Here is an 18371-nt window from a genome sequence, read left to right as displayed (position 1 = left end):
TCCTCTTGATCCGAACTTTCTTAGCTGACCCCTTTAGGTTTCGGCTCCGAGGGTCTAAAAAATAAGCGACTCCGAAAAGATGTGAAATATGCGCACGGGTCCTAATGGGGCACTGAGGGGGAGACTTAAATACTAGTAAATATAATCTACTGTGCTAACAAATATAATCTATTAACTAAGAAATATAACTTATTAAACTAAGAAATATAATTTATTAAACTAACAAATATAACTTATTAAACTAAGAAATATAACTTATTAAACTAAGAAATATATTTTATTAAACTAAGAAATATAACTTATTAAACTAAGAAATATAACTTATTAAACTTAGAAATATAATCTATTAAACTAAATAAATATCTATTAAACGAAATAAATATCTATTCAACTAAATAAATATAATCTATTTAAAAACAATACAATAAAAAGCTGGAGAAATGATACGTCAACCAAGCAACAGATGTGATGCCAATAAGCGTTGAACTCCTTGCAGATCCACCGTCAGCTGGTTGTGGCAGAAAGTGGTGACATACAGTAGAACAGAGTGGTTGAGCTGTAACCACGGCAGTCAGGTCAGAAATCAACACAATATTTTTTGAAATTTAGAATGAGAATGTTCTGTATGTCACATTCTGGGCTCAGACTCTGAGCCCTGTCACATGTTAGCAGCTTGTGATAATAGAAAGTATCCATATACTGGTATGTGATAAGAAACATGAAGGTCATTTTATAATGGGTCCCATAACCTGCTTTATATGAAGTATCATTTTACACTAATTAGTAGAGATGTTACATTTTGAAAAATAGCACTTCTGGCGACATTGTTCATTTTCTCTACAAATGATAAATGAAAAAGTTGGATAAAACGTTATATGTGTGTGTGCGCGCGCAATATATATATATAGAGGTATCAGTACCGTGTTAGCCGAGCTTCAATAATCAAAAAATAAATAGATAATACCGTTCTGTGGCTAACGAAATGCTTTTATTTGTGCGAGCTTTCGAGATACACTGATCTCTTCTTCCGGCGATGTTACAATGAATGAAGCAAGCAAAAGGTATACTTAAAAACAGTGTCTCTTGGAATGTTATCTGTGCTGGTCCTTCCCCCGGTGTGGATGTGTTTTATGCCTAGAGACAGCTGTGTGTGCATAGATATAGCACAGTATGTTAAATTACGCTGCGGGGTCATGTGACGTCACCCTCGTCAAATGCCGCTGCAGGTCACATGACGCCGCATCAAGGTAAGGGGGGGGGGGGGGCGCGAGCACCGGCAGGGGGGCGAGCTGCAAAAGTTTGTGCTCCCCTGGTATAACCAATAAATAATATAGCTGATATAGCAATTTGGTTGTGGCTAGAGAGAGATTATAATGGCAGTGAGAATTAGTGGTCAGAATTAATAACAGTGCAATTACTAAAAAGTAGCTGTAATAAAATAATAATAAACACTATGCCTAAACACAATAAAAGTCCAGAAACCTAGCTCTAATAGCTATGTTATAACTCAATCATAAAAGGATCCAATTCGGGCGTCCTCTGGAGCCCTGGCAGCTCTCTTCAGGGAAACAACCACCTCCTCGATAGATATCTAAACAAAAAAAAGAAGAGAAAGCGCCCGCTCCATGTGTAAATTCGGTTTAACAATTTCATTTCCTGGACAAGATAAAAATAGCAAACTCACAAACATCCGTTTGGTAAAAGCATTGTGTGAGACAGGCTCGGGCTCCGTGGTAATCCGGTGGTCACTCCGCAGCTCCAGACTTTGGACGATGACCGGGAAACTCGATAGGCTGCGCCCCTCGCAGTGTGGTCCTCCAGCAATCTGTGGTATGTTGTGGTTCCACTGTAAATCCGGTGTCTCGTCTTGGTCGCGTACCAACTTCCCTTCCGGCGTCAGGACGTATAGTGTGGCAATAGCAACGAGAAGAAAGTACTGAGGTGGGGTTGGATCCTCCTCGGTTATTTCTTGTTTTATTAATAAATAATTTACTATATTTTAATCTCTGGTGCGCATTGTGTGCATTTTTCTTCTTGTCTGCACAGTGCTTCAGATGCTGCATCTGAAAAAATGCCGGTGGATCGGGATGTGAGGTAGGAAAGTGACGTCCGCGCCGGAACGTTATTGCCACGCCTCCAAATATTTATTGCCACGCCCCCAATCGCACCCGCTGCATACCCTGCAAAGCCATAAAAAAGCTCAGGCTTCAGCAAGTGTATTGCAGCGTGTGTGCCTTCCCTCCGTCTGAAATACTATAGACGCAGCCTTATCGACGCTTACTAAATAGGCCCGTGTCTCTCTCTCTCTCTCTGTGTCTCTCTCTCTCTCTCTGTGTCTCTGTCTCTCTCTGTGTGTCTCTGTCTCTCTCTGTGTGTCTCTCTGTGTCTCTGTCTCTCTCTCTGTGTCTCTGTCTCTCTCTGTGTGTCTCTGTTTCTCTCTGTGTGTCTCTGTCAAAAGAACATTTCAGTATTGCCAAAGCGTGAGTAAAAGGGGGTGTGGGACAATGATTACACGAATACTAGGGGGTACGGTATAATGGTTATACAGTACATTACTTTTGTCTCTCTCTCCCTATGTCCCTCTCTCTGTCTCTCTCTCATTCTGTCTCTCTCTCTCTCTGTGTCTCTCTCTCATTCTCTGTCTCTCTCTCATTCTCTGTCTCTCATTCTCTGTCTCTCATTCTCTGTCTCTCTCTCATTCTCTGTCTCTCTCTCTCATCCCTGTATGATAGGTATGTTCCAACTCTATTTTTTGCTCTTCTTTTCCGTTTGAGAGGAGGGAGTCCCTCACCTCTTCAGCCACACACCAGGAACGCTGGGTTGCTTTCAGACGCTCGGAGAGGCGGATACAGTCGTGGATTGCAGGCACTGATTTATCTGGTAAGTACCGCAAACATGCTTGAACAAGGGCCGTAGACATTTTATTTGATGGTTTAGATTATCATTGTCTGTGGTTGTTAGTTATTGGTATTAGAGTTTTTTGATGTTGTTACGAATCAAATACATTTTGAAGTAGTAATCCCCTCCGAACTGGGCATTCCTGGCCAATAATGCCCTGGCTGTAAGAGTTGAAGGGCCCAAGCAAAGCCCCCACCTCTATACACACTAACACTGCAGGGGCATCAGAGTGTCTTGTTGTCATGGCAACAGGGGGTGTCACGTGATGTAATTTGTTTAATAAATTATTTTTTAAGGTGTCCCGGTTTTTCATTTTCTAAATCTGGTCACCCTATTGATCAAGCAGAAAAAGTGAAGAAACAATTGTAGTTTTGCTAATGGACGTCATTTTGGCATATCATTCGCTTTGAGGATACCCATTAATATGAAGAAAAATAACATCGATTCCCAATGTAGCCCCCCTTCCCTGGGCCAATCGCAGATCGGGCCCCCCTCCTCTGTACTAGGGTCTGGCTACGTGTCTGAGTGTGGTGCATACCTGCTGGCAACAGGGGGGCCTGAGTCTCCCGCGATGGTATGGGGGATGACAGGATCAGGTTTCTGGGGTGAATGCCTCCGTCTTATCAGAGCAGGATGAAATTTCTCTTCAGAAGGACTTGGAGAGACTGGAAACGTGGGCAGGTAAATGGCAAATGAGGTTTAATACAGATAAATATAAGGTTATGCATTTGGGATGCAAGAATAAAAAGGCGACTTACAAATTAAATGCAGATATATTGGGGGAATCCTTGATTTTATTTATTTATTTATAAAATATTTTACCAGGAAGTAATACATTGAGAGTTACCTCTCGTTTTCAAGTATGTCCTGGGCACAGAGTAAAACAAATAATACATGGTTACAAATACAGTTACATAAATGAACAAGGTATACATTTATATACAAGACATTGCATGCACAGTTAAAGAAAATATATATTATGAGCGTATGAAACAGTTACAGACCAGATTAAAGTGTGAGACAGCCTTAGATTTGAAAGAACTTAAGCTGGTGGTGGATATGAGAGTCTCTGGTAGGTTGTTCCAGTTTTGGGGTGCACGGAAGGAGAAGGAGGAACGTCCGGATACTTTGTTGAGTCTTGGGACCATGAATAGTCTTTTGGAGTCTGATCTCAGGTGATGGAGAAGGATTTAGGGGTGCTTGTAGACAGCAGGCTTAGCAATAGTGCCCAATGTCATGCAGTAGCTGCAAAGGCAAACAAGATCTTATCTTGCATCAAACGGGCAATTGATGGAAGGGAAGTAGACATAATTATGCCCCTTTACAAAGCATTAGTAAGACCACACCTTGAATATGGAGTACAATTTTGGGCACCAATCCTAAGAAAATACATTTTGGAACTAGAGAGAGTGCAGAGAAGAGCCACCAAATTAATAAAGGGGATGGACATTCTAACTTATGAGGAGAGGCTAGCTATATTGGATTTATTTACATTAGAAAAGAGGCGTCTAAGAGGGGATATGATAACTATATACAAATATATTCAGGGACAATACAAGGAGCTTTCAAAAGAACTATTCATCCCACGGGCAGTACAAAGGACTCGGGGCCATCCCTTAAGGTTGGAGGAAAGGAAATTTCACCAGCAACAAAGGAAAGGGTTCTTTACAGTAAGGGCAGTTAAAATGTGGAACTCATTACCCATGGAGACTGTGATGGCAGATACAATAGATTTGTTCAAAAAAAGGTTGGACATCTTTTTAGATGGGACAGGTATACAGGGATATACCAAATAAGTATATATGGGAAGGATGTTGATCCAGGGATTAATCCGATTGCCAATTCTTGGAGTCAGGAAGGAATTAATTTTTCCCCTTAATGGGGTTTTTTGTTTGCCTTCCTCTGGATCAATAAGTAAGTATCTGTTGTCTGAATTTAGCATAGGTTGAACTTGATGGACGTACGTCTTTTTTCAACCTCATCTATTATGTAACTATGTATGTAATGGTGCAGCGCCTCCATCTCTGAGCCCCAGGAATACGGGTGGAATCCTTCCAGAGAGTCCCCCCCCCCCCCTCGGGGATGAGAGATTCCAGTCTCACACTGTATATCTTTAAAAGCAGCCGCAGCTCTTTATTCACAGCAGCAGAATAGCAGCAACAAGACTATATATCAGGTACAGGGTGTCTTCCTCCACACAGGACTGCTCTCCCTCAGGATGGTCTCTGTGTCCCTGCCACCACCCCAGGTCAAGGGCACCCAGGGTGGGGCTAGCTCTTCCCTCGCCCCCTAAACAGGGTGAGAGGAATTGGTCCACCTCCCTAACTAAGGTTGCATCAGCTCTACTCAGAGGCTGATGGCTCCCCTTCTCCAACGGCCAATTGATATAGGCTCTCTCTGTCACCCTGGGCCAGCCAGGTGACAGACTCAGCAGACTCTAACTCTGGACTGAACTCTTAACTCTGACACACACTTCTACTAAATAGGAAGTGCACTGCTCTTTATGATATTGGCAGGCACTGCCCCTGTGTCTCTGCCTACCACACAGGGTCAGGTACCAATTTCAGGAATGTCCCGTTATTAGCGTAAACACAACAGAGTTCCATGGATCTAGCATTAAGACTGTAAGCTCTGCAGGCCAGGGATTTCCTTTCCTATTGTCTGATTTTGTTTGTTGCACTTATTGTACTATAATTCTCTGTACTGTATTGCCTCTCTTATAAAGCGCTATATAAATAAATATTTACATACATAATATATCTTAATGCATCTTAAGACACCTTAGAGTTCCCTCTATAAGACACTTTATGGTCCACTCAAGTGAATAGTCTGTAAGTAGGGTGACCATTCGTCCCGGTTTTGCCGGGACAGTCCCGTTTTTTTCTGCCCTGTCCCGATTTTAGCTCCGTCCCGGTTATGTCCCGATTTTTGTCCCTGGTCCCGGTATTGCGGGGCAGCGGCGGTGAGGAGAATGCGGCGGCCGGTAAGTATTTTCTATGTGTGTGTGTGAATGCTGCCGGGGAGACTGAATGAAGGAGAATGCCGGGGGCGGGACTTAGAATGCCGGCCGGCCCGCAGGGGATTGGTTGCAGGCAGGTCAGAGGAAGCCGGGGGCGGGACTTCCGCTTTGTGCAGAGCACAAGTGTCTTCCCGCTCCCGGCTCCTCTGTTCGCGGTGAGTGTCCCCTTTCTGTCCCGGGTCCCAGCCAGGGGGGGTAATAGGAGGTGGTAGCGGGGGTGCGCCTACCTTTGTACCACCTTGTACCTTTGCCCCCCTGGCGCTCCCACCATTGCCCCCCCGGCGCTCCCACCATTGCCCCATCGGCACTCCCACCTTTGCCCCCCGGCGCTCCCACCTTTGCCCCATCGGCACTCCCACCTTTGCCCCCCGGCGCTCCCACCTTTGCCCCCCCCCCCGGCGCTCACAGCTTTGCCCCCCGGCGCTCCCACCTTTGCCCCTCCGGCGCTCACAGCTTTGTGTGTGTGTGTGTGTGTGTGTGTGTGTGTGTGTGTGTGTGTGTGTGAATCAGTGGGTGTGTGTGGGTGTGTGGGTGTATCTGTGTGTGTGTGTGTGTGTGTATGTGTATCAGTGTGTGTGTGTGTGTGTGTGTGTGTGTGTGTGTGTGTGTGTGTGTGTATGTGTATCAGTGTGTGTGTGTGTGTGTGTGTATGTGTATCAGTGTGTGTGTGTGTGTGTGTATGTGTATCTGTGTGTGTGTATTTGTGTGTATGTGTGTGTGTGTGTATGTGTATCTCTGTGTGTTTGTGTATCTGTGTGTGTGTGTGTGTATCTGTGTGTGTGTGTATCTGTGTGTGTGTGTGTGTGTGTCAGTGTGTGTGTGTGTGTGTGTGTGTGTGTGTGTGTATCAGTGTGTGTGTGTGTGTGTGTGTGTGTGTGTGTGTGTGTGTGTGTGTGTGTGTGTGTGTGTTTCAGTGTGTGTGTGTGTTTCAGTGTGTGTGTGTGTTTCAGTGTGTGTGTGTGTGTGTGTATCAGTGGGTCTGTGTGTGTGTGAATCAGTGGGTGTGTGTGTGTGTGTGAATCAGTGGGTGTGTGTGTGTGTGTGTGTGTGTGTGTGTGTGTGTGTGTGTGTGTGTGTGTGTGTGTGTGTGTGTGTGTGTGTGAATCAGTGTGTGTGTGTGTGTGTGTGTGTGTGTGTGTGTGTATTAGTGGGTGGGTGTGTGTGTGTGTGTGTGTATCAGTGTGTCTGTATCTGTGTGTGTGTGTATTGTATTGTATTGTATGTCTTTATTTATATAGCGCCATTAGTGTACATAGCGCTTCACAGTAGTAATACATGTGGTAATCAAATAAATAACAGATAATATAAAAAACATATCATGGGAATAAGTGCTTTAGACATAAAAGTAAAATTTCGGAAGAGGAGTCCCTGCCCCGAGGAGCTTACAGTCTAATTGGTAGGTAGGGAGAACGTACAGAGACAGTAGGAGGGAGTTCTGGTAAGTGCGTCTGCAGGGGGTCAAGCATTATGTATCGTGTTTAGAATATCCACAGTGCTATTCATATGCTTCTTTAAGCAAGTGTGTCTTAAGGTGGGTCTTAAAGGTGGATAGAGAGGGTGCTTGTCGGGTACTGAGGGGAAGGGCATTCCAGAGATGTGGGGCAGTCAGTGAAAAAGGTTTAAGGCGGGAGAGGGCTTTAGATACAAAGGGGGTAGAAAGAAGACATCCTTGAGAAGAACGCAAGAGTCTGGATGGTGCATACCGAGAAATTAGGGATGAGATGTAAGGAGGGGCAGAAGAATGTAAAGCTTTAAAAGTGAGGAGAAGAATGGAGTGTGAGATGCGGGATTTGATCGGAAGCCAGGAGAGGGATTTCATGAGGGGAGATGCTGAGACAGATCTAGGAAAGAGTAGAGTGATTCTGGCAACAGCATTTAGGATAGATTGTAGGGGAGACAGGTGAGAGGCAGGAAGGCCGGACAGCAGGAGGTTACAGTAATCAAGACAGGAGAGAATGAGGGCCTGAGTCAGAGTTTTAGCAGTCGAACAACAGAGGAAAGGGCGTATCTTAGTTATATTGCGGAGGAAAAAGCGACAAGTTTTAGAAATGTTTTGAATGTGAGGGGCGAATGTGAGAGAGGAGTCGAACGTGACCCCTAGGCAGCGTGCTTGGGCTACTGGGTGAATGATTGTAGTTCCAACAGTAATGTGGAAGGAGGTATTAGGGCCAGGTTTGGGAGGAAGTATGAGGAGCTCTGTTTTAGCCATGTTGAGTTTAAGGTGTCGGAGGGCCATCCAGGATGATATAGCAGAGAGACATTCAGAAACTTTGGTTTGTACAGCAGGTGTAAGGTCAGGTGTTGAAAAGTATATTTGTGTGTCGTCGGCATAGAGGTGATAATTAAACCCAAAAGATGTTATTAGGTCACCTAGAGAGAGTGTGTACAGAGAAAAGAGAAGAGGTCCCAGGACAGAGCCCTGGGGTACCCCCACAGAGAGATCAATAGAGGAGGAGGAGGTGTTAGCAGAAGAGACACTAAAAGTACGATGGGAGAGGTAGGATGAGATCCAGGATAGAGCTTTGTTCCGAATACCTAGAGTATGGAGAATGTGGAGGAGAAGAGGGTGGTCCACGGTGTCAAATGCTGCAGAGAGGTCGAGTAATATGAGCAGAGTGTAATGACCTCTGTCTTTGGCAGCATGGAGCTCGTCAGTTATTTTAGTGAGGGTTGTTTCCGTGGAGTGAGCAGTGCGGAAGCCAGATTGTAGAGGGTCTAGGAGAGAATAAGTGTTGAGAAAATGGAGCAAGCGAGAGAATACAAGACGTTCAAGTAGTTTAGAGGCAAAAGGCAGGAGGGAGACAGGTCGATAGTTAGAAAGACAGGTAGGGTCAAGCTTGCTGTTTTTGAGTAATGGTATGACTGTTGCATGTTTGAAGGAGGATGGAAAGGTTCCAGAGCAGAGGGAGGAGTTAAAAATGTGTGTAAGCGTAGGGATTATAGTAGGAGCTAGAGGTTTTAGGAGATGGGAGGGAATGGGGTCAAGAGGGCAAGTGGTAGAGGGAGAAGAGGAGATCAACAGCGACACATCCTCCTCTGAGACAGTGGAAAAAGACTCAAGGAAGGCAGGAGGAGAGTTAGGAAGAGGTGTAGGATGGGGGGAAGAAACAGGGGATGTTCTGCCGTATGGATTCCACCTTTTCCTTAAAATAGTCTGCAAAGTCCTGAGCGGAGATGGAGGAAGGAGAGGCAGCTGAGGGTGGTTTGAGTAGAGTATCAAAGACAGAGAACAGTCGGCGTGGGTTAGACTTGTGCATGTTATTAGTGCAGAAAAGTAGGCTTGTTTAGCTTGCGAGAGGGCAGAGTTGAAACAGGATAGCATAAATTTGTAGTGAAGGAAGTCTGCGAGAGTGTGAGACTTCCTCCAGAGGCGTTCAGAGGAACGAGTGGAGGAACGCAGCATGCGCGTGTGGGAATTTAGCCAGGGTCTAGGGTTAGAAGGGCGAGGGCGGCAGAGAGAAAGCGGGGCATGTAGATCAAGAGATGAGGACAAGACAGAGTTGTACTTTCTGACCAGGTTGTCAGGGTCTGTAGCAGAGCTGAGAGAGGAGAGGGAGGAGTGTAAAGTGGACTCAAAGTCAGGTAAGTGAATAGAGCGCAGGTTTCTGCAGAACAGTAGTGGCCATCCTTGTGGGTGCTGGCTGCAGTCCACTGTTGAAGGCCAAAAGAAGAGGTAAGAGAAAGAAAGCGGGAAGCCCAAGAGAGAGAGGGGTCATCAATGTGGCAATTGAAGTCCCCAAGGAGAAGAACAGGGGAGTCTGAGGAGAGAAAGAAAGAGAGCCAGGATTCAAAGTGAGAGAGAAAGGCAGAAGGGGGATGAGTAGAGGTAGGTGGGCGATAGATGACCGCCACATGAACAGGGAGAGGAGAGAAGATCTGGACAGTGTGAGCCTCAAAGGAGGGAAAAGCAAGAGAGGGGGGAATAGGAAGGGTTCGGTAACGGCAGACAGAGGAGAGCAGGAGCCCCACGCCTCCACCCCTGCCATCAGGGCGCGGTGTGTGTGTGTGTATCAGTGTGTCTGTATCTGTGTGTGTGTGTGTGTGTGTGTATCAGTGTGGCTTTTTTGGCGATAAGCTGGTGATAAGTGGCTTATCGCTGCTTACTGCATGAGGGCCTTAGGGAGGATTTGTTCCTTTAAAGTACACCTAGTTTGGCATAGGATTTGGATGTCAGGGTATCAATGTGCAACCCAAATGTTAAATGGGAGTTGAATGATCAGATATTTCAAACAAGTAACAGGGGCTAGGATGGTTTTAGAGCTGGTTTTTATCTGAAGCTCTGTCATTGGTAGCTTTAGCAATTTAGCTCTGGTCCCAAATACCATTGTTACAGTCTTGTCAGTGTTTAAAATCAGTTTGTTTTGGGAAATCCAGTTTCAAGTCTCAAAAATCAGATTGAAGTACGTGTTCAAGGTCAGAGAGGCGAGGGCTGCGTGCATATAGGATAAGATCTAAGGCCTCTCACAATAACCCGTTAGGAATATTAATTCCTCATCTATCCGACATAAGTATAAAATATAGTCTACCAAGACCCCTAATACAGAGTTACCCACCTTATACGGGAGCAGCTGCCAGACGAGTATAGTAAATGTATCTTATTTCTTTTGCGACTGGAGGGCAGCGTGGAGTTACATGGAGGGGCGCCCGTAAGGACGACGTGCCAGTTAGGCGGAAGGAGAAGCGCACACACTTTTATGTGAAACGGATATATTTGGGGAGGGATTTAGGAGTCTGAGTAAGAAAATTAACCATTTAAATATGTACAGATTTAATCCCACTTTTGGAAATTAGGGATGTTGCCTAAAAGTTTGAGAATGCATAAAGTGCCACCCATGGGCTTTAATGAAGCAGCATTTGTGGGCTAAAGGGAACAGCATTCTGTATAAAGGTATTTTGGACTCGATATAAATAATTGATGCCAAAAACTAATATTAAGTAAATTGAGAATGGAAAAATCTTCAACACAAACGTACAGAATGTGATATTCTGAGAGATCTTACAGATGTTATCAAATCCCACAATGAATATATAGAAAATGTCTGTATAGAACGAGTCAAACAAGAATATGCCAATAAAACGTTTAATTGGGAGATACAGGGGCCACAATTCAGGTCATTTAGCTGAAAGAAGAGAAGCCGGTCAGCCGGTAGAACAGGTCAGCCGGTCAGCCAGTAGAGCAGGTCAGCAGGTCAGCCAGAAGAGCAGGTCAGCCGGTCAGCCGGTAGAGCAGGTCAGCCGGTCAGCTCTGAGATCAGCATTACTTATATCCCCTAAACGTTGTCCCCTGCATGTAATGCTGCAGAACAGCCTACACTGCATATACTGTACATGAGATACTTAACCCTTTCTTTTCGCTCGACTAATCTGAATGATTTGCTAATTGGTTTGTAATTAGAGAGATATTTGTAGCAGAATCCCATGTATGTTATTTTTACCTTTTTAGATACCGTTTTGTGTAATAAAATATATGAGATCAGAGGGGCTTCCTGTTTGCACTCGTGTTTTGGCAGAAGTGTATATGTGACCCTATAAATCTCCCTCACACCTGGGCTTGGCAGCGTGACACTAGTGCAGCGTCCTGGGGAAGAATCACTGAGCTGTTAGCAATAGATACAACGGATAGAAAAGACACTACACATAGGTTTGATTAAAGAGAGTATTTTATTGAAATAATGAATCTCTTTGCTGGGAGGGGCCTGCAGCACATTGCAGAGCGATATAGTAACACGCAGAGCAATGCATTGCAGGCCCCTCCGGCAGCAAAGGGGTGAAGACCAATGCAGGGTGTATAAAGATCTCACTGATAATTCATGCACAAAGTGCAGTTTGTTGCTGTGATCCAGAGGAAGGCGAAACATAACCCCTGCTGTGCAATGGGGGAAAAAAATTCCTTCCTGACCCCATTAAATGGCGATCGGATGGTCCCTGGATCACTGCGCAGTGAGATCAGATGGAGCAGCACAGATCAGCGTTGTTATACACAGGGGCACACTCAGTATATAGAGATGCGGGTGATGGGGCCCTTGTGCCCCTGTGTATAACTCACCTGCTCCCCCATCCCCCTGCATATCTATCCCATTCACCCCTTTTCCTCCCGCATACCTCGCAGGGCCGGCCGGCCATTAGGCGGTCGCCTAGCGCGCAGAGGTCCTAGGGGCGCATTAATAATCATTATTATTTTTTCCTCTTATTATTTTATTTATTTATCTTTTTTTTTAAATTATTATTCTTTTTTTTATCCAGTATTTTGGCGCCCTTTTATTTTTATTTTGCGTTGCGCTGGGGTGCGGTCGCACCCCCCTGCAGCCCCGATATCTACGCCACTGTTTATTTTATTATTTTATTTATCTTATTATTTTTTATACAACTGGGGCACAAATTTTAAGTTTTGCCTCGGGCGCATGAAACCCGTGCTCTGGCCCTGCTCCTTGTTCTCTCTCACCCTCTCACGCCCAATATCCCTATCTCCCTCTAGTACCTGCCCCTCCCTCAGCCTTCCTGATCTTATCTGCCTCTCCTGCGGTCAAACCAACTTCTCAGGGCCCCTAGAATACCCCTGTATCTACGCCCTGGCTCCTCTGCTACCTGCACCTGGCTTCTTCTCCGCCTAAAAAAGGTGAAGCAGCAGATCTGTCCGCACCTCTCGTATTCTCCTACCTGCTCCCGGGGTCTTCTCCTCCGCCTAAAAAAGGTGAAGCAGCAGATCCGGCCACACCTGTCGTATGCTCCTTGGTCATCGTACACCACGTCTGCGTCATCGGCCGCCTTGTAGCCCACCTCATTGTTCCACTTGACGCCCGCTTTGTCGTATGCCTCGTCGTCCGCCTCGTAGCCCGCCTCGTCGTCTGGTGGCACAAAGGGCACCACCTTCGTGTGTGTCCTGATCTGCAGGAGACATGAAGTGTTTGTAACCAGGGACAGTGATACTCTGTATCGCAAGAGCTCCTGTGCCACTTATACCCCATCCCCAATACCACGTTATACCGCCCTCCACAGGGCAAATACCCGTTATACCCACCTCCCCAGGCCCAGTACCCAGTTATACAACCTTCCCAAGGCCCAGTACCCTGTTATACGCCCCTCCCCAGGCCCAGTACTCGTTATACCCACCTCACCAGGCCCAGTACCCATTATATACCCCTCCCCAGAAGGTCATGTTTCTATTTATCAAAAATACATTGAGTTACCTCTGGTTTTCAGGCATGTCCTGGGGGAGTTATCACAGAGACACAGAAACGTCGCTGAGTTTGGGTTAGTAACTCCCTTAACTTCTCAGCAGTTGAATTCCCCATTAGGCGCTTAGCACGTTAAAAACAAGCGTTGCTATTTCTCTGCATGAAGTTGCAGGTAATTGGAAGAGTTACACAGTGACGGCTATTTCATCACTCACCTTCTTCCCCCGAAACGGTCTTTTCTGTCTTATTTCCGGCTTCACATCGGATATCCATATCCATTCTTGGCCTCTGATCTGTATGCAAGGCAATGCTTTAAGACAGGGTTGCACAACCTTTTCCCCCTGCTCCCCCCTCCACCTTCCCCACCTTGTCTCCGACGTTCTGATGTAACGACGTCATGTGATATCACGTTGCTATGGCAATGCCACATCATGTGACGCCACATTGCTGTCGCCAGAAGCCGCCGGAGACAAGGAAAGGGAACTTACAGAGGCCTTGCACGCGATCTCCGGCATTTAATTTAAATGCTGTGGGGAAGAGCGAGGGGCCTCTGTAAGCGCCGAGCCCCTCCTCCCAAGAAAATGTCGTGCCCCTTGATTTGCGCACCCCTGCTTTAAGAGATATTCTGGGACCCTCCAACTCCTCCATCGGACCCTTCCTCATATTGACTGACCTTGCAGTGCTCTGCACTGACTTGCACTGACCTGCTATGGTGCCTCTCAAAATACCATGCTAACTCATTCTGAACATACATGTGTCCTTTTTACATGTTACTCAGCTTGTATGGGCCACAGACAGCTTTCCCGGGGTCCAGGACTAGTTTCCACCGGGGACACTCACCCATGGGTCGGCGACTTTGCGAGAACCCACCCCCCCCAACCTGTTTTCTCTTGCACTGCCATAGACAACAACATTTCGGCCTGCTGGTCTTTCTCAGGTAAAGTGGCTAAACCCACTAAATCCAGCAAAGAAAGGCCAGCAGCCGAAACATTGTAGTCTGTGGCACAATAAATGATCTTTTTTTATTCAAATCCGTGTGCCCTTTCCCATCAATCATATTGTATCCATTGGACGAAATGCCGGTCTTCCCTGAGACTAAGGGGCACCGGTAAAAGTATCACTACTTATTGTTTTTTTTTGGTGTGCAGCAAATCCCCATCATTTTTGCGTTCTCTTGCTCTGCCCCAATCTGACACACCACCTTGCTCTCTCACCCCCCTCTTAGACTCCCCTGTCACCCTTTCCTTCCTCAAAGGATGTCCTTTAATCAGATCTTACCCAAATTGTCTCCATCTCCCTTGGAAATGTTCTGTCTTTAAGCTGTGCGGCTCCTCTTGATCCGAACTTTCTTAGCTGACCCCTTTAGGTTTCGGCTCCGAGGGTCTAAAAAATAAGCGACTCCGAAAAGATGTGAAATATGCGCACGGGTCCTAATGGGGCACTGAGGGGGAGACTTAAATACTAGTAAATATAATCTACTGTGCTAACAAATATAATCTATTAACTAAGAAATATAACTTATTAAACTAAGAAATATAATTTATTAAACTAACAAATATAACTTATTAAACTAAGAAATATAACTTATTAAACTAAGAAATATATTTTATTAAACTAAGAAATATAACTTATTAAACTAAGAAATATAACTTATTAAACTTAGAAATATAATCTATTAAACTAAATAAATATCTATTAAACTAAATAAATATCTATTCAACTAAATAAATATAATCTATTTAAAAACAATACAATAAAAAGCTGGAGAAATGATACGTCAACCAAGCAACAGATGTGATGCCAATAAGCGTTGAACTCCTTGCAGATCCACCGTCAGCTGGTTGTGGCAGAAAGTGGTGACATACAGTAGAACAGAGTGGTTGAGCTGTAACCACGGCAGTCAGGTCAGAAATCAACACAATATTTTTTGAAATTTAGAATGAGAATGTTCTGTATGTCACATTCTGGGCTCAGACTCTGAGCCCTGTCACATGTTAGCAGCTTGTGATAATAGAAAGTATCCATATACTGGTATGTGATAAGAAACATGAAGGTCATTTTATAATGGGTCCCATAACCTGCTTTATATGAAGTATCATTTTACACTAATTAGTAGAGATGTTACATTTTGAAAAATAGCACTTCTGGCGACATTGTTCATTTTCTCTACAAATGATAAATGAAAAAGTTGGATAAAACGTTATATGTGTGTGTGCGCGCGCAATATATATATATAGAGGTATCAGTACCGTGTTAGCCGAGCTTCAATAATCAAAAAATAAATAGATAATACCGTTCTGTGGCTAACGAAATGCTTTTATTTGTGCGAGCTTTCGAGATACACTGATCTCTTCTTCCGGCGATGTTACAATGAATGAAGCAAGCAAAAGGTATACTTAAAAACAGTGTCTCTTGGAATGTTATCTGTGCTGGTCCTTCCCCCGGTGTGGATGTGTTTTATGCCTAGAGACAGCTGTGTGTGCATAGATATAGCACAGTATGTTAAATTACGCTGCGGGGTCATGTGACGTCACCCTCGTCAAATGCCGCTGCAGGTCACATGACGCCGCATCAAGGTAAGGGGGGGGGGGGGCGCGAGCACCGGCAGGGGGGCGAGCTGCAAAAGTTTGTGCTCCCCTGGTATAACCAATAAATAATATAGCTGATATAGCAATTTGGTTGTGGCTAGAGAGAGATTATAATGGCAGTGAGAATTAGTGGTCAGAATTAATAACAGTGCAATTACTAAAAAGTAGCTGTAATAAAATAATAATAAACACTATGCCTAAACACAATAAAAGTCCAGAAACCTAGCTCTAATAGCTATGTTATAACTCAATCATAAAAGGATCCAATTCGGGCGTCCTCTGGAGCCCTGGCAGCTCTCTTCAGGGAAACAACCACCTCCTCGATAGATATCTAAACAAAAAAAAGAAGAGAAAGCGCCCGCTCCATGTGTAAATTCGGTTTAACAATTTCATTTCCTGGACAAGATAAAAATAGCAAACTCACAAACATCCGTTTGGTAAAAGCATTGTGTGAGACAGGCTCGGGCTCCGTGGTAATCCGGTGGTCACTCCGCAGCTCCAGACTTTGGACGATGACCGGGAAACTCGATAGGCTGCGCCCCTCGCAGTGTGGTCCTCCAGCAATCTGTGGTATGTTGTGGTTCCACTGTAAATCCGGTGTCTCGTCTTGGTCGCGTACCAACTTCCCTTCCGGCGTCAGGACGTATAGTGTGGCAATAGCAACGAGAAGAAAGTACTGAGGTGGGGTTGGATCCTCCTCGGTTATTTCTTGTTTTATTAATAAATAATTTACTATATTTTAATCTCTGGTGCGCATTGTGTGCATTTTTCTTCTTGTCTGCACAGTGCTTCAGATGCTGCATCTGAAAAAATGCCGGTGGATCGGGATGTGAGGTAGGAAAGTGACGTCCGCGCCGGAACGTTATTGCCACGCCTCCAAATATTTATTGCCACGCCCCCAATCGCACCCGCTGCATACCCTGCAAAGCCATAAAAAAGCTCAGGCTTCAGCAAGTGTATTGCAGCGTGTGTGCCTTCCCTCCGTCTGAAATACTATAGACGCAGCCTTATCGACGCTTACTAAATAGGCCCGTGTCTCTCTCTCTCTCTCTGTGTCTCTCTCTCTCTCTCTGTGTCTCTGTCTCTCTCTGTGTGTCTCTGTCTCTCTCTGTGTGTCTCTCTGTGTCTCTGTCTCTCTCTCTGTCTCTCTCTCTGTGTCTCTGTCTCTCTCTGTGTGTCTCTGTTTCTCTCTGTGTGTCTCTGTCAAAAGAACATTTCAGTATTGCCAAAGCGTGAGTAAAAGGGGGTGTGGGACAATGATTACACGAATACTAGGGGGTACGGTATAATGGTTATACAGTACATTACTTTTGTCTCTCTCTCCCTATGTCCCTCTCTCTGTCTCTCTCTCATTCTCTGTCTCTCTCTCTCTCTGTGTCTCTCTCTCATTCTCTGTCTCTCTCTCATTCTCTGTCTCTCATTCTCTGTCTCTCATTCTCTGTCTCTCTCTCATTCTCTGTCTCTCTCTCTCATCCCTGTATGATAGGTATGTTCCAACTCTATTTTTTGCTCTTCTTTTCCGTTTGAGAGGAGGGAGTCCCTCACCTCTTCAGCCACACACCAGGAACGCTGGGTTGCTTTCAGACGCTCGGAGAGGCGGATACAGTCGTGGATTGCAGGCACTGATTTATCTGGTAAGTACCGCAAACATGCTTGAACAAGGGCCGTAGACATTTTATTTGATGGTTTAGATTATCATTGTCTGTGGTTGTTAGTTATTGGTATTAGAGTTTTTTGATGTTGTTACGAATCAAATACATTTTGAAGTAGTAATCCCCTCCGAACTGGGCATTCCTGGCCAATAATGCCCTGGCTGTAAGAGTTGAAGGGCCCAAGCAAAGCCCCCACCTCTATACACACTAACACTGCAGGGGCATCAGAGTGTCTTGTTGTCATGGCAACAGGGGGTGTCACGTGATGTAATTTGTTTAATAAATTATTTTTTAAGGTGTCCCGGTTTTTCATTTTCGAAATCTGGTCACCCTATTGATCAAGCAGAAAAAGTGAAGAAACAATTGTAGTTTTGCTAATGGACGTCATTTTGGCATATCATTCGCTTTGAGGATACCCATTAATATGAAGAAAAATAACATCGATTCCCAATGTAGCCCCCCTTCCCTGGGCCAATCGCAGATCGGGCCCCCCTCCTCTGTACTAGGGTCTGGCTACGTGTCTGAGTGTGGTGCATACCTGCTGGCAACAGGGGGGCCTGAGTCTCCCGCGATGGTATGGGGGATGACAGGATCAGGTTTCTGGGGTGAATGCCTCCGTCTTATCAGAGCAGGATGAAATTTCTCTTCAGAAGGACTTGGAGAGACTGGAAACGTGGGCAGGTAAATGGCAAATGAGGTTTAATACAGATAAATATAAGGTTATGCATTTGGGATGCAAGAATAAAAAGGCGACTTACAAATTAAATGGAGATATATTGGGGGAATCCTTGATGGAGAAGGATTTAGGGGTGCTTGTAGACAGCAGGCTTAGCAATAGTGCCCAATGTCATGCAGTAGCTGCAAAGGCAAACAAGATCTTATCTTGCATCAAACGGGCAATTGATGGAAGGGAAGTAGACATAATTATGCCCCTTTACAAAGCATTAGTAAGACCACACCTTGAATATGGAGTACAATTTTGGGCACCAATCCTAAGAAAAGACATTTTGGAACTAGAGAGAGTGCAGAGAAGAGCCAC

This window comes from Ascaphus truei, chromosome 16, assembly GCF_040206685.1.
Source record: "Ascaphus truei isolate aAscTru1 chromosome 16, aAscTru1.hap1, whole genome shotgun sequence".
Lineage (NCBI taxonomy): Eukaryota > Metazoa > Chordata > Amphibia > Anura > Ascaphidae > Ascaphus > Ascaphus truei.
Note: the sequence above shows the minus strand (reverse complement) of the source record.